The sequence below is a fragment of the Bos javanicus genome, chromosome 23 (assembly GCF_032452875.1).
Source record: "Bos javanicus breed banteng chromosome 23, ARS-OSU_banteng_1.0, whole genome shotgun sequence".
Classification (NCBI taxonomy): Eukaryota; Metazoa; Chordata; class Mammalia; order Artiodactyla; family Bovidae; genus Bos; species Bos javanicus.
Window position 1 is genome coordinate 49,298,816 of NC_083890.1, and position 22,026 is coordinate 49,320,841.

General features: G+C 45.0%; 1 pseudogene; it reads left to right on the plus strand.

Moving 5' to 3' along the window:
* Positions 1-17,905: 17,905 nt before the first annotated feature.
* LOC133236019 (small ribosomal subunit protein eS17-like) lies at positions 17,906-18,369 on the plus strand (annotated as a pseudogene).
* The last annotated feature ends 3,657 nt before the right edge of the window (positions 18,370-22,026 follow it).

Genomic DNA, 22,026 nt, shown 5'->3' on the forward strand with positions numbered 1-22,026 from the left:
CGCCAGCACCTGTCAGCGCGCCTGCACTGCGCGCAGGCCGGGGAGCGGGGCACCGCCGACCTCCCGCGCCTGCGCCCAGGCTGACCGGCAGTGCTCCAAGGGCCGCAGCAAGCGAAAAACAAAGCCTAAAATCAGCAGTTATCCTGACATGTTGAGCCGTGAAGTCGTTTTCAAGAAATTAACCTTCTCCTTGAAGATAAAGAAAATGTAGTCATCCCTTCCCTTAAAAGCCAGAATCAAGAAAAACAGTGATTCTGAAAAGAAAAAATATATATCTGACTGCAGAAGTGCGTTAATAAGGATGGTAAATATACATACAGCACTGCAGTGCCCGCTTTTCATTTAAATGCTTCACCATGTACCACTCATCTACAGGCCATGTTTTCATGTCTTAGCAGCCTCTCATCCTTGGGGGAAAGAGGTTCTTAAAGGAAAATGTAAAATATACACATATGCCCCATATTATCTTATATTGTTGCAATACAGGGCATATTTAATAGTATGTAATATTCACGTACATGTATATACATAAGGACAGAGATACAGTGCCCTCTACTGGATCAAATTCAACTAGGTTAACCCCTCCCTTGAAATGGTTAATGTAACTTTTCCTCCAAGTGACTATCAACACCAGAATATAAACCCTAATGTTAGTGATTCTTCACATCTGGCAGTTCCTCCCTGGCTTATACTAGCAACAAGAAAACTGCCTTTCACATGCTGCTTGTCTTAACGATGCTTGCTGACCAGGCTTTGTGTCCCAATGCCTTAGGTTCACAAAGGGTATTCAAATTTATGCTAAAGATGCATTTGTGTGACTCTCTCTGACGTCTGCAGAACAGTGCACAGGACGAAGCCAGGGGAAATCTGACTAATTGATTTGAGTCACCTAAGCAGATAATCCAGGCTCTGTGAGTCCCAAACCAAACACAAGCTTTCTTTAGTGTGCGCTACTTGAACTAATCAGATGTAACTTTAAGAACCAGACAGAGAGGGGTTCAAGCACAGTGTCCATGTCCAAAGTGCTGGATGGTGGGGAGGGGTAAACAGGAGGTTGGGATGGGCATATACACACTGCAGCTGCTGCTGCTGCTAAGTCGCTTCAGTCGTGTCCGACTCTGTGCGACCCCACAGACAGCAGCCCACCAGGCTCCCCCGACCCTGGGATTCTCCAGGCAAGAACACTGGACTGGGTCGCCATTTCCTTTTCCAACGCATGAAAGTGAAAAGTGAAAGTGAAGTCGCTCAGTCGTGTCTGACTTTTAGGGACCCCATGGACTGCAGCCTACCAGGCTCCTCCATCCATGGGATTTTCCAGGCAAGGGTACTGGAGTGGGGTGCCATCGCCTTCTCCACATATACACACTACAAAATATAAAATAGATAACAGGACCCACTGCATAGCACAGGGAACTCTACTCAATATTCTGTAATGACTTCTACTGGAATAGACTCTAAAAAGTGGAAAAAAATAAATGTTTTTAAAAGTTGAACAACTCAAGACATTAGGCAAATTGAGAAGTACTGGTTTAAAAGCAACATTATCCAGACAGCTTAAATAATACAGAAATCATCATTTTGAATAATTTGTTCTTGAGTAGCACAGAGACCCCATGGTAAGACACATCTGCTCCTCAAAACTAGCAATCCAATCTCTTATATGGATTTTTGAAAATTGAGACTAATGATGGGTTTAGAAGTTTGTGGGAAACCATTAAAAATCACAGAAAGATTATTTTAAAATAAGAATAGTTTCAAAAACTCCACAATTTAACATGCATGCAACATTGAGGACCAGCTGGAAGCAGAAGGATTCTTAAAACACAGGGGCTACAATTGCCCTGTAAGAGTCTCCACTGCCAACATTTCTTTTTCTGGAGGAGACCCTTGTCCTGACCTGAATCTCATCTCCTGGCCACCGAGGGCAAAGCTCCACACGGTTAACCCTCTGCAGATATTCAGAAGCTGGACAGAGCTTGTTATGGAAGTTCAAAACCCAGCCAGAATAAGCTAGCTGGAAAACTAGATGCAGGACATTTAAAGAGAAGATACCACTCTGGGAAAGATTGAAGGCAAAGGAGAAGGGCGTGGCAGAGGAAAAGATGTCCATCACTGACTCAGTGGGCATGAATTTAAGCAGACTCCAGGAGATAGTGGAGGAAAGGGGAGCCTGGCGTGCGTCAGTCCATGGGGTCACAGAGTCGGACACAACTTATTGACTGAACACCACCACCACCGCCAGGCAGATAGCTTTCAACCTCTGATGCTCAGAAACATGGGAGAGGACCTGTTAGTAACACAGAGGAGAAGTCTGGGCCCGAAAGAAGATCCATGGCTGGCGGTGAGGTTGCCCCCTACCCACCCAGGCTTCCCAGGGAGGCTCAGGCAGCCACATGGGCTATTTTTAGCTTTACTCCAGCCATCACATCAAAGTGTTTACTCTCCTAGGAAACTCAATTCTGTCCAAGGTCAGAAACAGTGAGGACAGGCCACGACCCCCACCAGGGTTGTGTTCTCACCCTCCCATGAGTATAGGGATCCCCTGGTGGACTGGTGGAAAAATCTGGAGTCCACAGCTGCCCCCGGAAAGTCCAAAGCTGCCCCCTCACTCTGGTTCAGTGAGTCTGGAGAAATACCCAAGCCTCTGCATTTTAGCAAGCAGCCCGGGTGGCTCTGGTACAAGCGGTCCCTGGACCACACGTTAGAAACACTGCCTCAGGAAGTGAGGAAACGTACAGTTAGCCAAATGCACTGACATCTTAAGACCTTCTGCTTACGAGCATCCACATTTTAATGAGATCCTCGTGGAATAAGAACCCCCTCGGACTCATTTTTGTCCTTACATAAGCAGTGTTATAATAAATGTAGCAATTACTTTGAGATTCAACCTTATGACAGTACACACGAGCATGTAGAACCCCTGAAACCCTTCTGAGCCCTCGACTAGCCCCTTTTATTTTATGCACCAGTTTCAGGAACTGGGTTTTCTGCTCCTTCCTTAAAACTGTCTCCACCTATTCCTTCTGACCAGAGTCCTCTCCCGGCAGTGCTGCAGAGGAAGAAAGCACGTGGGTCCTCCCCACCGGACAACGTCCCTGAAAAAGTGCACAAGACGTCGCAGGCTTTCCTTGAAGGTTTATAGCAAGTAACACTGAGGAAAAGACAGGGGGGATAAACATGCACTCAGAACTAGAGAGAAATCTCAGCTGCATGTAAATGTGCCCCCGATCCAGCTTTTCCCTTGATCACCTGTTGACTCTACACCTGCGTTACCCCTTCCTTCTTCCCTTCCTTCCTTCTCCCCCCCGCCACCTTCTTTGCTTCCCCCTCCCTTCTTTCCATCTTCCTCCCTCCGTCCCCCTCCCCCTGGCTCGTGCTTGTACAGCCTGGCACTCTGGGCTTGAGGGCACACTGCCCACGTACCCCACAAATGCATCAAAGTGCTGGGGCCGCACCAAAGAATGGAGGTTTCCAAGGGAGGCGTCACGAGGGTTAGCGTGAGAAGAGACTGGAAGAAAGGACCATCGGCTGAGCAGATTGTTAGGGAAATGAACTCCCTTCAGAGGAGAGAAGAGCCCCACACAAAGCCTCAGAGAATAAAGCACGCCCTCTTCTGAGAAGGAGTTCCTGGAAAGTAGACTGGACTGGTAGGCAGGACCAGTTCATGAAGGACCATGTGGGTCAAAGAGTGACCATCTTATAAACCGTGTAGAAATGACCACTGAGACTTTCAAAAGCTACAAAACTCGCAATTTTATAAGTCTAAAATTTAGTAAATTTTAATTTATATTTGAAACACAGACAATACTCAAAATATCTGTATACATTCTGGTCATATAATCTGAAGCATCCTAGCACTCAGCATCATCCCAGCTTGGACATGAGTCATTTTCTCACTACAAATCTGTTTTCTTTATTAAAGCATTTCTGTTAAAAGTCTTTGGAAATGTGACTAAATCCATTATGGCTATTAAAAAATTTAAAGTCCATCCCAAGTTGGTAGAAAGAAGAGATGGGCCTCATAATTATTACTCCAGCATAGCAGACACAAGCCTGGTGTGTCCAGGACAACCCAGAAAGATGACTGCTCTGACCACAGGGTGTCCCGGCTCAGGTGGACGGTTCCATGACTCGTATCTTCCTCCTCTTGGTGAGAAAGTCTTCATCTTAAGAGCTTCACCCGCTTTGAATTTAAACACTGTGAGTCCAGCTACTTGGGGGCGAAACTCAGATGCACTAAGTTCTTTTCTTCTCCCAGGTGGTTCCTCAATTTAAACCATAATAGCTTCTTGAAAGTCATACAGATGGCCAGTAGGTTCATGAAAAGACCTTCAACGTTGCTAATTATTACAGAAATGCAGATCAGAACTAAATGAGACATCACACCAGCCAGAATGGTTATCATCAGAAAACTCACAAACAGTAAATGCTGAAGAGCATGTGGAGGGAAAGGAACTCTCTTACACTGTTAGTGGGAACGTAAATTGGTACAGCCACCATGGAGAACAGTATGGAGGTTCCTTTAAAAACTAAAAATCGGGCTACCATATGACCCAGCAATCCCACTCCTGGGCCTGTATCTGGAGAAAAACATGACCCGAAAGGATACATGCAAGCCAATGCTCATTGCAGCATGTTTACAAGAGCTGAGACGTGGAAGCCACCTAACTGTCTGTTGACAGAGGAATGGATAAAGACGATGTGGTGTGTGCACACACACACATATATTATTACTCAGCCATTAAAAAGAATGAAATGATGCCATTTGCAGCGACACAGATGGACCTAGAGAGCGTCATACTGAGTGAAGTGAGTCAGAGAGAGAAATATGACATCCCTTATATGTGGAATCTAAAAGGAAATTATACGCATGAACTTACTTACAAGACAGAAAGAGTCTCAGACTTAGAGAACGAACTGATGGTTGCCAGTGGGGAAGGGATAGTTAGGGAATTTCAGACGGACACGTACTCACCGCAGTGTTTAAAACAGGTCACCAACAAGGGCCTGCTGTGCAGCACAGGTAACTGCTCAGTGGTGCGTGGCCTCCTGGATGAGAGAGGGCTTTGGAGGAGAGTGCATACATGTATATATATGGCTGAGTCCCTTCACTGTTCTCCTGAAACTATCACAGCATTGTTAGTTGGCTATACCCCCAAAACAAAATAAAAAGCTCAAACCAAAATAGTAGCTTCTTGAAAGGCAAGATGTAATCTTTCAAGATATTGTTTATGATATTGACCACAATGCTTACTTGATCAACCTTTTTTTTTCTTCTTCAGTGTTAAACGATGAAATGGACTGAGTTACTAAGATCTTAAAGACACAAGGTGTGTTGTGATTTTTTTTTAGGTACAAGGAAATCCTGATATGTTTATGAAAAGGTTCTGCACGTCATATTAAGTTCTACAGTAGACTGTCATGGGGCCCTGATAGGCACTCACCTAAAGTCATCCGCATCATCAAGGGAGACAATGGAAGGGTCAGTTCCCAGCTATTCTGGCTGGGAAAGGGGGCTGTGAGTCATTGCTGGGCTGGGTAGGACCTCCCAGCTGCCAAATGCACTCAGTCATTTTTCTGCTCATGAACAAAAACATCACAAATGAAACAAGTATTTGGGTTTGCTCCGGGATTTAGAGGGAAATATCTTTATCCAAGCACTAAGGAGTCTCCATAGCGGATACATTGTGATATTGTTTCCCTTCTGAAGCTCTTAATCCCTCTACCAGGGAGGCCAGATGTAGCCTAAATGAACCACATTAGCCAGAGCCCGCTCAGGGCCACGTCAGGAAGGAGTTCAACTCTGGTAGTGAGAATTACAACTGCCTCTGGATCTCTCTACAAAGGTTACCCAGTCTTACTCTGACAAGTCATGTCTGTGCAGCCCTCCCTGAGAGGCGCTCTGGAAAGCAGGGGCTCTTGTTCACATGCACTCACTAGGTCTGGGACGGGGCCTGAGCGTCTCCAACAGTCTTCTCAGTGAGGCCTGTGCTGTGGGCCCACAGGCCACCCTTGGGGCCCCAGGGCCTTAGAACATACTCAGAAACTGAGACAGCAGTGTTTCTGAGATGCGTCAGTGGTGACAGAGACGTCAAGCCGGGAGAATTAAGATGTTGAATCATCCTGGAGTGTCTGAAATGTGTGGTGATCTCCTTTTGTCCCCAACATCTCTCAGGCTCAAGTGGTAAAGAATCAGCCTGCCAATGCAGGAGATGCGGGTTTGATCCCTGGGTCAGGAAGATCCCCTGGAGAAGGGAATGGCAACCCACTCCAATATTCTTGCCTGGAAGATCTGGAAGATCCCACGGACAGAGGAGCCTGGAGGGCTACAGTCCATGAGGTCACAAAGAGTCAGAACAACTGAGCATGCACGCATTCTCGTAGACCCACACGTGGGTTACAGGTCATCACAGTTTCCTACACAATTGTTCAAGCAAATCTGATTTTGGATTCTCACCAAGGCTACCCATAAGCAAACTGATAAAAAAGGCGTTTACGTAGAGCATTGAACTCACTCGTATTGGGCACCCTTTCCTTGTCTCATGGTGCCCATCCCCTCCTCTGCATCATCTGTGCCCCCCAGCCTTGCCCCTGTCCTTCATCTGAACCCTCTCCAATCCTGATCCCCGACCCCCAACCCCACAAAAACATCTTCCAGGATGAAAATCTAACTCACTCACATGTCAATAATGACAGCCTAAGGAGATGTTAGCTAAGTCAAGAGCATGTGTCTCTAGTGGTAGAGATTTCAAACCCCATCCAGAGGGGAGCAGTGGTCCGGGGAACGTCCATCCCAGCATCTCTCAGTCTCCTTCTAGACTCTCCTGTGGTGTAGAACCCCTCACACCTACCCCAGAAGAAGCCTCTGCCCCAGAGTGTCCTAGAACCTGGCCTTGGGTCACCATGGTCCAAGCAGACCCCAGGCCAACTCAGGGTTGGTTTTATGAGGGCATCTAATGCCTTGTTGGATATTATATCTCTGTTTGTTGTAGTTCAGTTGCTCAGTCATGTCCAGCTCTTTGCAATCCCATGGACTGCAGCACGCCAGGCTTCCCTGTGTTTCACTATTTCCCGGAGTTTGCTCAGACTCATGTCCATCGAGTTGGTGATGCCGTCCAACCATCTCATCCTTTCTTGCGCCTTTCTCCTCCTGCCCTCAGTCTTTCCCAGCATCAGGGTCTTTTCCAGGGTCTATGCCTGTCATTCAACCCAAATAAATTCATTCCATTTAGGATGGGAATTTTCAATCTCAAATTTATTTACTCATGTTTACCAAGTTGCCTGGTAATCCCTCTAGAGGGAATTAGAGGAAATCCCTAATCTAGAGGAAATCCCTCTACATGAAATCTTCTAACTCTAGAACGTCAGATTTTGCTGCAACCGAAAGGAAGGCCCTCTGTTTATTCTTCATCTTTAAGTGCTTGACTTTTGCCAAAGGTGCTCAGGCTTGGGGAAGCAGGGACACATAGCTGCCCTCTGTTCCCTCACCTTCCTTCTCTCTGTGTCCTCCAGAGCACTCCTCCGACTCAGCTCAGTGGAAAAGTACAGCGATTCTTGCGTCACGTGGGCTGGATCTCTCGCCTTAACTTGCTGGGGCTGAGTCACTGGGACCAAACTAAAGATGCTTCTTGCCATAGGTTGCCCAAGCTGTCCACCATGTCATTTATGAAGCCAAGAAAATATTGAATTAGGATACACGAGAACTGTGGATCCAGATGTCCAGCCAGTAGAAAGATCGGTAATGAGGAAACAGAGCTGACCTCTTTCAGCAAAGCGAGGAAGTGGCAGGGGAATGTGAGAGGCAGCTGCTCGCCGTTGGCAGCTGCCTTGAAGGGCAGTGCTACGGAATGTCAGCAAACGGCATATTTCACGGCTGCTTCTCCACTGCCCTTTAATGATTCAGGAGCAGAACCATCTTTAACGGCGCTTGGCATGCTGTCTGGTTAAAAGGCAAATAAAGTGTCCTCATTTCAGCAGCCTTTCCAGAGAAAGAGCTGATGGTCAGAATGTGTCCTTCTCATGGGTCACTGGAAAATCAGTTTATCTAGAAGCAGCACGGGTACAGTCCCCTCCTCTGCCTTTGCCTGTGAAATAATCTCCCACTTGGCTTTGAGAACACCTACTAAGCTATTTTTAGATCCCATTTCCACCATGGCCTCTAAATACTCTAACTAATGTGGATCATAATTCGAGGTTATAACACCAAGTTAAAGCTGAGAGAATTTCTACAGCCAAAAGCCCTAACTAGGTCTTTCCTAATTTAACAGAGAATAAACTTGATTGTCATTCATTGTAACAGATTCATTTAAAATGAGCTCTGTCCTTAAAAGTGTCCTCCCCACAGAAGTCACTAAGTCACAAAGATGTCACAAAAGCCATAAAGATATTTCCTCCTAGTTCAACTTTGCATGCATAGCATGAATAAAGAGGATTTAGTGATTAATCATATTTGATCAAATTCAAAGCAAACCAACTAGCGAGCTGTTAAATAAGTCAGTCATAAGGTATAACACTTATAACTTTTACTTAATGTTGACTAGACTCAAGTTCCACAGAAGAATCTCAAGCGTTCTCTAATTGATGGCATTTATGTCGATGTGTTGCAACACAACACATAAAATGTGTTATGGGAAGTGCGCTGTGTCGTATGAAATCACTTATGTTCGTGCAAGATGCTGTGATTTTGCTTATTGAACTAATTGGGTTTTTAAGTAATTTGCCTTGTATATTGGCCATGTTTATAAATTACCATTTGTGTGTGTGTGTGTGCATCTCTAATGCCACTACTCCCATACATATTCCCTTCGAATTGCTCAAAAAAGAGAGAGAAAAGAGTGATATTGGAGAAATAACTATTGAGTCAAAATGGAGTATAACTAACGGTCAGCGACCATTGTAATTGCCTCCAATAATACTTTCAAACGAGCTCCTCTAATTACCATCTTATCCAGGAGGCCGTCTCTCACCTGCTGGTCCTTGCTGGTATGCTCCAAAGGAAAGCAGCTCCCAGCTGCTGTCACAGCCCCCACATCTGAGGGAGACGCCAACCATAGGCTCAAGGTGCTGCCTGCCACTGCTGGGCATGTGGAAGGGAAGGAAGCCCTTTGGGAAATAGACAGTCATCCCCATAACTACCAACAGAGAACACGCCATCTTCCAAAACTTGCCAACCTAGATGATAATCTTTAAAACTCAAACATCTGAGTCATGGAGACAATTGGCTCCCTCCAAAGTTGAACTAAAGCAGTGATGGACACAACTTCTGAAACAGTCCAGATTGAACCCACAGTGAGACTTGAGAAGTTGGGAAGACGAAACAAGATTAACAGAGAAACAATATGAGAACAAGAACAAACTCTTGGGAATACAGAATGAAAAACAGATGGTATGACTTTCCACCTAGAAGAATCATAAAGGCTAGCTGGAAAAAACTTTTTAAAGTCACGTGTTTTGGCAAATTGTTGAGTAGAGGTGATTATAGAGCTTTTTAAATCTCCCTGAATCCCACCTCCCCACCACCACAGAAAAAGAGAAACAAGGATCACATAACGAAGAAGACAGTGATAACGTCTGCAACAAAACTAGATGATATGATACCCCCAAGAACCTCCAGCAGGAGCCAGTGGGAACAAATAGGGCCACAAGATCCATGTGGCATCAGCAACTGTGCAGAAGGACCCAGAGGGAGGGAACAGGTGTCTGCCAGCCTCAGAACAGAAGAACGCCACCACAGTCACCAAGAACTTGCGATCATTCAAACTGACCTTCAAACATAAAGTCTGCAGAGAAGTTGCTGTGTACATTTGGGAACTCTGGTATGCGTTCCCATGATCCCTCCCTAGAAACACACAGGACAATGAGCTACTATCAACCAAAAATGACTCACGAGACCTTGACGACGGGACTGGAAGGGATACAGGCAGCAGAGGAACATGGTAAATGACACCATTGGATTCAAACATAAAAATCAATATACGGGAACTCTATAGAAAAGGGGGTGAATTTGTCAACAGCAACAAACAAAAGAAGAAGTGGGGGTGAACCTATAGATTAAAAAACACCAAATAATCACCACGTGTTGAAATTGCACGTGTGCTAAGTCACTTCAGTCGTGTTTAACTGTTTGCGACCCCATGGGCTGTAGACCACCAGGATGCTCTGTCCATGGGATTCTCCAGGCAAGAATACTGGAGTGGGCTGCCATGCCCTTCTCCAGGGGATCTTCCCGACCCAGGGATCAAACCCACGTCTCCTGCATCTCTTGTATGGCAGGTGGATTCTTTATACATTGAGCCACTTGGGTTCTGTGTATCTTTGGAATTTTCTATGTTAAAAGCAATCAGAAAAACAAAAATAGATAAATTCTTAAAAATCAGAGACAAATACTAATCCACAAATTAGCATTTGGGTAATATTATGAGAAAGGGAGGCAGCCATCTTAGTAGTAGCAATATATATACATATAAATATATATATAACATCTAGAAATTAACTTAAGAAGTAGAAAAGACCTATGAGGGAAAAACATAGAAGAGCTTAATCAATAAAGAGACATTTTATGCTCCAAATGGGACATCACCAGTTAAAGATTTTTCCACAAATGTATCTATAAATGTAATACAACTCCAATCAATATTTAACTAGATTTTTTTAACTGGACCAATTAGTTATAAAGTTCACCTATAAAATAAAAGATAAAATGAGGAGAAATTTTTGGAAAAGAATTAAGGAGAAAGAATATTTGAATTACCAGTTAACAAAATACATTGCGACATTGGAGAAATTAGAGTGGCGCTGTGCTGTTTTGGCCTGGACAAATCCAGCAGTGAAACAGAGCAGAGATTTTGGAAAGAGACACGGTCATTTATAAGAATTTATTATAGAGTAAAGATGGCATTTCAAATCAGTGGAAAAAGGATGGATTATTCAATCAGCCCTGTTGGTACCACTGGATCTCCTTTTGAGAAAGAAATAATGTTAAATTCAATCCTCTGCAAAAATAATTTCCAGACATTAAATATACAAATACAAAAGTTAAAACTCTCAAAATATGAGAAGTTATTTTTATAATTCTAAAAGATGGAAATCTTTTCTCACCAAGACACTCTGCAGCTTTAAGGTTCTATGTACTGGTATGGAAAGAACTCCAAGATGTACTGTTAATTAAAAAAAAAAAAGGTACAGAATAATGTATATAACTTACTACCATTTGTGTATAAAAAGAGGAAAAATAGACATCTCTATTATCTATATTTGTTTGGTTCTATGTGTGCTAAGTCACTTGGTCATGTCTGACTCTTTGCAACCCAATGAACTATAGTTCTTCTCTGTCCTTGGGATCTAGGCAAGAATACTGGAGTGGGTTGCCATTTCCTCCTCCAGGGATCTTCCCGACCCAGGATCAAACCTGCATCTCCTTCATTGTCAGGTGGATTCTTTATCACTGTATCACCCAGAAAGCCCATTCATTTCTACACACAAAAATAAACTCTGGAAAAAAACTTAAGGTACTAATAATAGTATCTGTCACAACTGGGGAGTTGTGAATAGGTTCTGAATAGGGGATGGCAGGACTGGGAGAAAGATTTTTCACTATACAATTTCACTTTGTTTTTAATTTTTGAATTCCATCAGTGTATTGCCCATCTCAAAAATTAGAGAAGTAAATGCATGAAAAAATATTTTCATAACATATTATAAACAAATTGAATAAACAAGTGGCAGAAGAGAAAACATCCCCTGGATGACAAAGAGTTTAACTCGATATGCATAAATCTCTATACTAAAGAAGAGAAAAAAATAAACACCTGAAGAGAAGGAAAAAACACAAGCAAAATGTACAAACAATGCATTCTCTAAAAAATAAACCAAACAACGCTCAGAGCCTTAGAGAACTTGAATTCAGATAGGCATTTTTGCATTTCAAGTCAGCAAGGAACAGCTGGTCTGAGCTGTGGAAACACCCGGAGCCCCGTTCATTCCCCAGATTCCTTCTTGTCTTCTGTCCACGCAGTCTTCACATGGTGGCCCTCGGCTTTAGGAATGTAGATCTGATCCTGTGCCTCCTCTGATTGAATTCCTCCTGTGGCTTCTCATTGTTCTTAGAGTAGAATCCAGACTTGCTACCAGGCCCTGCGGGAGCTGGTGTCCACCTGCCGCCGTGGCCTCCTCTCAAACTGCTGTGCTTGGAGCTGAGTCAAAGGATGTGGTAGCTCTGTATATATTGATACAGAGACTGATTCGTGCTGTTTCCAAGTTTTAAAAGCAGGTTACTTTTGGATAAGACTCTTGAGAGTCCCTTGGACAGCAAAAAGATCCAACCAGTCCATCCTAAAGGAGATCAGTCTTGAATGTTCATTGGAAGGATTGATGCTGAAGCTGAAACTCCAATACTTCGGCCACTTGATGCGAAGAGCTGACTCGTTTGAAAAGACCCTGATGCTGGGAAAGATTGAGGGTGGGAGAAGGGGACCACAGAGGATGAGATGGTTGGATGGCATTACCAACTCGATGGACATGAATTTGAGCAGGCTCCAGGAGCTGGTGATGGACAGGGAAGCCTGGCGTGCTGCAGTCCATGGGTCGCTAAGAGTCAGACATGACTGAGCGACTGAACTGAACTGAACAGGATGATCCCACTGGAAAAAAAGATTTAGAGAGATAGATAATGTATAATATATTATATGTTATATGATAGGTAATGTATAGTATATGTTATATTTTATATGCTGCATATTATATTTTACGGTATATGCTATTACATAGTATATAGTATATATCTGAGAGTCTCCAAACTGTTAATTGTGTTTTCTTTGTGGATGTGTTTCTGTAGGGGGGAATCATTTTTCTTCATTCTTCATATACTGTCCTTAGATTATACAATAAACATGTATCGTGTTTTGTAATAAAGACAACATTTGATCCCATATAAAATGCATTTAGATTCTGCAGTTTTGTGGTGCTTCCAGGCTGCAGTTTCACAGTTCATGCTGTTAGATTTTTCTGTTGGCCTGAGGAGGAAGGGATGCAGCTGTAGGTAAAGAAACATGCTTGACAGGCGTGCCCACCTCTTCAGAGCATACCAGGGAGAAGGGTCCCACCCGCACGCTGGCCAGCCACACGCCAGCTCTTATTTCAGAGTCAAAGGCAGACAAACGATGAAATGAATGAAATGGTCAGTGACATCATCATCATAAGAGCATTCTGAAAATTAATAAATTCTCCGGCAACTTTTGCGTGAAACAATTTTTACTTGTTCTTATTCTTTAATGACACATACTTTCTATTTTGTTAAAATTACTTACGGAGTGAGACAATCTGGAAGCTTAAAGTCTCTTTTTAGAAATTCAGTCCTGTTTTCAAAATTAGATAAGCCATATTTTCTTTGTAAAAGGACAAGTTTTGAGATCTTGAAAAGACTGATTCATTACTCACATGCTTATACAACATATTTTACGAAGGCCATAGAAACGTGATGTCATTTGCTTTACTTCTCTGCAACATTCTGTGGGGATTCATCAAAATCCAGAAGGATACATGGCAATGCTTGCCATCACCATCACGTATACACAGCCGAGAAAGGGAGGAGGCTTCAGAACTGCTGCTAGTCTAACAAGCAGAGGTCAAAGCTACACATTTCGCATCTTGACCTTGGTACCAGTTCCATGACTGACTTCTAGAAAGCTGAAATTCTACAGTCCTTTTCCCTCCATCAATATATGGTCATAATGCCAACATTGCAGCATCAAAGCAGTTGCTTTAAAGATCCTCTAAAGGATTACACACACATTGGGTTTTTGCCTACAGAGACTGGAGGCTTGTGCCCAGAGGGAGCCCTTGATCTGACCTTAGTTATGAATCTGGTGGTGGAACAGCTCCCTGTAGACTTGGGGAAAAGGCACCATGGATCCATGTGCCACCTGCCCCCCGTCCAAATACCCACAGTGACAACAGTGATCGTCCTGATCACCAATAGCTGTAAATCCTAAGCAGGGTGACTTCAGAGCTTAGGAAGGGTAGAGCCATTTTTGTTAAATCTCTGCCTGCTGGTATAGGGCTTCCCCAGTGGCTTAGCAGTAAAGGATCTGCCTGCAATGCAGAAGGTGCGGGTTCGATCCTTGGGTCAGGAAGATCTCCTGGAGGAGGGGATGACAACCCACTCCAGTATTCTTGCCAAGAAATCCCCGTGGACAGAGGAGCCTGATGGACTACAGTCCATGGGAGTCACAAAGAGTCAGACATGAATAAATCAACTGAGCATTCTGCTGGGATTAAAAATAAGTTTATGAAATAAACGTAAGGCGTTAAGCACTGTTTTCTCAACACCGTCTCCATCATTTCTCAGCTAATATTCCATTCCTCCTGAAAATGTCATGGGCAATTGTTTTGTTACCAACACAATCTATTTTCCATCTCCTCCAGCTGCTTAGAGCTCCTGAGAGAAAAATGGCACAGGAAGAGTTTGTTTTGTTTTTTCACTTCTGTGTTTGTTGTTTTTAAAAATGAGGCCATTTCAAGCAGTGGTGACGGGGGAGTTTGTTTCTTTGCTTGGGGGTGATTTATTTATCGGTTACTCTTTTGCCCTTCCTTTCAGCTCCCCTGTGACACACGTGTTGCCTGTATGAACAGCCCTCTGCAGCAGGGGTCCCCAACCTCCGCCATCTAATGCCTGATGATCTGAGGTGCAGCTGATGCAATAATAATAGAAATAAAGTGCATAATACATGCAATGTGCTTGGGTCATCCCCAAGCCATCGCACCCCCTCCCCAGTCCGTGGCAAAATTGTCTTCCACAAAACCAGTCCCTGGTGCCAGAGCCATTAGAGGCTGCTTCTCTGCAGTATCTCAGATCTCCTGATAGATGCACTTCAGTGAGCAGCTCTGCCAATTGCAAAAGCAAACGGGGGGCTAAGTTTAGGATCCAGTCTGCACACAGAACCACACTGGCCTTCAGTTTATCTTCCTCCGTCTTCATCGCCTTGCCTCGCCCAGCTTTGTCGATGATCCCTGAATGTTCTGAGTCCTCCAAAATAATTTGATCATTGGTGCGGGCTACGCCTGAGGTCTGAGCAGTGCCTGGTGGTCTATGACTCAGTACAGCGATGCTCCAGTGTCCATGTTCTGCTCAGGGTCCACCCACAGGGTCTGGTGAATCCCACTCGGTTTTGGTCCCCACCTCTTCAAGCCTTCAGTCGGTTTGAACATCCACTTGGAGTCACTCAAGATGCCCAGTCTCCTTGCACAGGGCCCCCTTAAAAACCCCAATTCTGCACCTTCTCCTCATTTCCTTATTTCTGAAATTCTGAACCTTCTCCACATTTCCTTATTTCTGAAATAATGATGGGCTCCCCTGAGACTGAAAGGAGGGGAGAATGTGACACCCACACACCTCTCAGAGGTGTTCATAACCCATACACAAGCTTCTCCCTCTACTCCAGGCCACTTCCGGCCTCATATGGGCTAATGGAAACACCAGCAGCCGCAGGTGGCCCTAGAATATCGAGAACCAGCTGGGGTGCCGGAGTGTAGGGCACTCCCTGCCAACAGGTCGGGTCACAGCCCACTTCCCCTCTCATTGGCCACGACTGCAAAACAGCTGTTCCCTCCAACTGCAGAGACGGGCAAAAACATGCCCCTTGATGCCCTCATACCCTGCTGTCCCCTCTGGCTCGTTCTCAGGCTGACCAGTGCAGGATGACTGGCGGCAAGGGGCTGCGGCAGCCTTTCCAGCTCAAGGGCACAATGAAAGGAGCTGCTACATGTTTTTTAAATGTATACAGTTGACCTTTGAACACTGCCAAACTTAGAGGTGCCGACCCCCCATGCTGTCAAAACTCTGCATGCAAATTCTAGAAGGCCCTGGTATCCACAGCGCAGCACCCACAGACTCTACCAACACCAGACCACATGGTATTGTGGTGTTTACTACTGAAAAAATCCACCTAGCAGTTGACTCACACCCTTGAAGTTGAGGGCCAATGGCAATCATGACCACTCCATTTCCCAGTCCCCAGTTTCTTCCTCTGCAAAATAAAATAAGTGAATTAGAATAAATGATATTTAATATCATTTCCAACACCACCCACACGGACCTTTTTGTGAGTGAAGATGCTGTGTGTGGTCACAGGACCCGTTTCTGGAAACTTCTGGACAACGTGCAAACCAAGTCAACTTAGCTTACGCGTTGCCCTCAAGCTCTCTGTCGTAATAAGTAAACAATCTCTATTATTAGGGGGCTTTTTCTACATATCTCTAATGCTAAGTTAACAAATGTTCATAATTTCCAACTTGAAGCACGACAAAATCTTGACATGGTCAGGGGGAAAATACATTCAGTTTAGTTTTGTTAGACTTGAATATGGTCTTTGGAAGATCAGTTCTGTCTTCTCTATACTATCAGGATGTTTTATTTTAAGGATTCTGGAAAACAGCTAGTTACCACAAATAAGTTAACCTGTACTTCTATCAGTGATGCAATTAGAACATTTTGGCATTCTGGAATTAGGTCTTTAAGACTACTTTTTGATAATAAGCTTTTCCCTATCAAATGTCAAGAATTATTAAACATTCACAGGAAACTCATTTTGATCCTTTGCCATAAACTGGTAAATTTTGATAAGTCTAATAAGCTTCAAATCTGAAATACTAAAATATGACCTATCTTTTACAAATGTGAACAAAGTACTAAAAAAAGCAGTGGGAACCTGCCCAAAGTTGCAAAGGGTCTGAAGACTCTCACTGGACAGGCCCCTTATAAAAAAAGCTCTAGGGTCTTCCCTGGTGGTACAGTGGGTAAGACTCTGTGCTTCCAAAGCAGGAAGTTTGGTTTTGATTCCTGACTGGGGAACTAAGATCTCACATGCTTCATGAGAAAAAAATTAAATTAAAAAAAGAAAAACTCTGCAGAAAGGCTTTGATTCTGTCCTGTTATATGTGTATTGATTGAAGACTGAGCCATACAACCCCCTCATTGACAGTCTTATAACTGACCAGATCTACAATGCCATCAATCAGACTTGGTTTTCATATAATTATGATCCCACAGGCGCCATGCTTTTGCATCCCTGTATCTAGAGAATCCCTTGGACAGCAAGGAGATCAAACCAGTCAATGCTAAAGACAACCAACCCTGCATATTCACTGAAAGGACTGTTGCTGAGGCACTTGGGCCATCTGATGCAAAGAGCCGACTCCTTGGAAAAGACCCTGATGCTGGGAAAGACTGAGGGCAGGAGGAGAAGAGGGCAGAAGAGGATGAGATGGTTAGATAGCTTCACTGGCTCAATGGACATGAATTTGAGCAAACTCCAGGAGATAGTGAAGGACAGGGAAGCCTGACGTGCTAAGAGTCGGATACGACTTGGCAGCAGCAGGTTAGCTGGCAGGGAGGGTGGACATACTGTCCCTAATCTGTGGACAAGGGGCTCCTGTCAGTGGAGAGAAGGCTGAGACGAGGCTGTAGCCGTGTGCCGTCAGCAGACGACAGATGCTGGAGGCCCTGCCCAGTACCATGACCCGGGCAGAGCCCTGACGCCTCCGCGCCAGAGAGGCTGCCGCCCATCTCCTCCAGGGCTGTGGGGACAGAGGGACCATCCTCCCAAGGCCAACGCGAACCCTGTGCTCAAACTCGCGGGAGAGCCACAGCGCTTCCCAGTTGAGAATTTTGTGAGTTGTTTTTTTTTAAAGTAGGAAGAGAGGGTAACAATAAACTGCTACCCTTGGAAGCTGTCAAGTTCTTCCCCGAGTTGATTGATTCAGAAAATATGTACTGAGCGCCTACTATCTTCTAAGCCGACTGTGGAGCTGCAGAGATGAAGACGCCTTGCCCCTGCCCTTAAGTTGCTCGCTGTCTCTTGGGAGGGTGGCCATGGGAACATACGATGACTGTTGACTCCGAGATGTGTGACGGCAGGGATGCAGGGGCACCTACGGGGAGAACGGCCGCCTTGCTCTCGTACCAGGGACCCACCTACACGGGCTGCGTTCCCACAGCACCGTGACGAAGTCGGTCCGGGTTATCATTGAGGAGAACTGCACGTGCCTGAGCGACGACTTCCACACCAACGAGCGCGTGTGCAAGGAGATCACCATTACTTCCGTCAAGAAGCTCTGCTGCAAAAGCGTGGGCTACAGCCACCTCTGATGACGCAGGTCCAGAGAGCCCAGTGAGAGGGGTCTCCATCGAGCTGCAGGAGGGGCGGGACAGAGGAGAGACGATTACACCTGAGGCCCCAGCCCGGGATCAGGAAATCACTGATGTAGGTCCTGACACTAACGTTGAAGCCCTTGGACTTGGGCAGTCTGTCCAACCTGCAGGTCACTCGGCCTACAGGTGGGATGAATCTCAAAACACCACATGGAGCCGCTTGAGTTTTTCTGCTGTGCTGTAATGGCACCCCGCTCCAGTACTCTTGCCTGGAAAATACCATGGATGGAGGAGCCTGGTGGGCTGTAGTCCATGGGGTCATGAACAGTCTGATACGACTGAGCGGCTTCACTTTCACTTTTCACTTTCCTGCATTGGAGAAGGCAATGGCAATCCACTCCAGTGTTCTTGCCTGGAGAATCCCAGGGACGGGGGAGCCTGGTGGGCTGCCGTCTATGGGGTCGCACAGAGTCGGACATGACTGAAGAGACTTAGCAGCAGCAGCAGGTGACTCAGTGGTAAAGAATCTGCCTGCCAATGCAGGAGATCTGAGTTTGATCCCTGGGTCAGGAAGATCCCCTGAAGGAGGGAATGGCAACCCACTCCAGTATTCTTGCCTGGAGAATCTCATGGACAGGGGAGCCTGGCGGGCACAGTCCACACAGTCGAAAAGAGTGGGACACGACTGAGCAACTAGACAACAGTGACGCGTACGGGACCCACCGAGATCAGCGGACTTGCTGGCGGCCACACGGCTGGAGGTCTGGTTTCCTAACAGAGCCCCAAGTCCGTGCTTCTGACCACACAGGTGCTGTCACGCGTTATGCTGGGAGGGCAAGGAGAAGGCACAGGAAAAGAAGTGCCCTGATAACTCAACCTGGGAATCCCACAGTGGGGAGTCAACTGGGAAGGCGGATGGGTTGTGCTCAGATGGAGCCCAGTGAGCTTCGCATTCTAAGCAATTGGCATATTTTAGGAGCAGTCTTGAAAAAGAGCAGGACCCTGTGGTCCTTACCCCCTCAACGTCCTTTGCCTCTCTTTTGTCTATGGAAAGCTTTAGTCAAAGAATAAGCTTAATCAGAGAAATGAGAAATGCAGGAACAAAGGAAAACAGTCAAAGGAGACCAAATAATAATAATGTAGTCATTAAGCATAAACAAGGACATTTAGCTCCTTCTCAAGGGCTATAGATAATAGTCAGAGCCATATCCTATGAGCTGTCATATAGATACTAAAACATCAAATGGAGACATTAACTACACGATGACCAGGCTGTATGTGTGACATGAGCTGCTACAATTCTGAGAACGGGCCTCAGAGAATGGAACAAACGAACCGTGGAACTGAAGATTAACTGAACCTAAAACAACCAAGATGACTCTGGGCAGACCACTGACGACCGGCAGAGATGACTGTGCTGTTTCTGCGTGTACCCCTCACTCCGTGTATAAACGTTCTTGCCCCAGTGGTGGCCAGTGTGGGGAGTCGGCCTTTGGACAGATGTCCCCCACCACAGTTGCCGGCATCTGAAATAAAGCCAATTTCCTTTCCACCAGCTTGGTCTGCTTACTGGTTTTTGAGCGGTGAGCAGGCGGACCCCACACCTTTCGATAACAGTTTCATGGACTGCTCCACTAACAGTTTTGACGAAGAAAAATAAGGTCATGTGCCAGCCCGATATGTCTTATCTGCTGAAGCAAGGTAAAACTCTTACCTACATGGTTTTGGGGTTTTTTTTTTTTTTTCGCTAAAATAAGGGAGATATATTATCACTGTTGCTATCAAAGTGTCTGTGAATGCAGAAATGTTCATTATTTATACAGCAATGTGAGTGCATCTGGCAATTTACCATACATAGCACCTGCTGAACAAACATTCCTCTCCCCCAAAGAGCTGAGGGAAGTACAGTATAGGACAAAACAATGCAGGAAAAATACAGTCTTAGCCAAGTAGAAGGGAGTCTGTGGCTTTTCTGGCCAGAAAGCTTCATGGAGCAGAAATCACTCTCTGTTTAGGTATTCAGTGCTGAGACTCTGTGCACTGTGTTTGTAAAACACAGATTTGCCTGATCAAACCTATCGTTTTTACCTTCTTCAGGAAACCGATGAAACCGCATTTCAGAACCAGCTCTTTGGAAATCAGAGTTGAGGAAAAGCCAGTGGTTTAGGAAATGGATCTGAGAAGTGGACATAAAAGACAAAAGCGGATTTAAAATTAACACAGAGGGGTCATGATTTAGAAAGGATTTGCTTAACAGCTTAGAGAAGGGCTGTGTGTCTTATACAAACGTGTTCCTGGGTTGATCAAGCAAGATCAGCTGACCTTCTGCAAGTGACTCACCTTTCCCAGTGGCCACTGATTTCGGGTCCATGGTCTGCCCAAGCAAGTCATAAATGTGGGTAGTGGGTCACAGCGGGAAGTGGGCTGGGATGTGGCTTGAAAGACAGAGGTCATCACCATTTGAGACAAGTAATTCAAAGTAGCTATCATGATGATGGTGATAATCAAACTAGCCATTATTGAGGAGTTATTTTTAAACTGGTAGCACTGAAGTTGAGTAACGCATATTATATAAATGGTGTGGATGCATGGTTAAAATACCCATTGGTCAAATAATATTAAGTTTATAATATTAATATTAATTTATTATCTAAACTAGGACACTTGTTGACTAAAAAAAAAGGTACTGTTAATAATCACCCCAATACATTATGGGCAAACCATGACTGTTTCCAGCAAATCTGGACCTATGGTCACCACAGCCATTTGTGAGCCATGTACAAAATGAAGAAATGACCAGGTTACCAAGAAAAAAATCTGTGAAACCTGAACCTTCTTTATTCATCTTCAGCCTTCAGGGAAGTCATTTACCCTCCAGAAAGTATGATGAATACAAGACTGCACTCCACAGAACCTCCTGGATGGGAGCCAGAATTAGGTTTCAAACAAGTTCTTACAGAGCATTTGTCCTTATCGCCCACTGCATTTCTTAACCAGTTTCACTGACTTCAAAGAAGCTTTGAAGAAAAAAGAAGAACCTTTGAGATGTGTGTGAAAACCACAACAGAAAGGGCATATTTGGCAGCATTTCTGGCTCATCGCTTAGGAAAATACTACCCGGTGAATGAGAGTCAGCGTTTATCCATTCAGCAACTCTCACCACTCTTCAACAGAAGAAGTTAAACTACAGGGCAGCGTTCCTCAACCTCGCCAATAGCGAAATTGGAGCCAGATAGTCCTTTGTTGGAGGGAGGCTGACCTGTGCATTATAGCGTTTAACAGCTTCCTTGACCTCTACTCACTAGTTGCCAATAGCACCTTCCTCTGAGTTTTAATGATCCAAAATGTCTCCAGCCATTGCTAAGTGTTCCCTGGGGATGAAAGGGCCCACAATTGAGAACCACTGGTGCAGACCACAACCTCTCTGTGCCATTTTATTTGCTACTAACTTGGCCCATGCTCTAAAGGTGTACAAATCCTCAATCTTTCAGCAGGAAGAGATCTCAAAGGAAATGACTCCTCTCTTCCACATGTTTATTAAAGCCCCTGTAACATTCCCACCATTGGAAGGACTGAGGCTGAAGCTGAAGCACCAATACTTTGGCCACCTGATGCAAAGAGCCTGATGCTGGGAAAGACTTGGGGCAGGAGGAGAAGGCAACAGAGGATGAGATGGTAGGCTGGCATCATGAACTCAACAGACATGAGTTTGAGCAAACTCCAGGAGATGGTAGAGGATGGGGAAGCCTGGCATGCTGCAGTCCATGGAGTTGCAAAGAGTCGGACACGACTGAGCAGCTGAACAACAACAACAACATCCCCGGCGGGTGATCATCCGGATTTCGCTTCTCTTCAGACACCAGGAGCTCACTTCCTCTCGA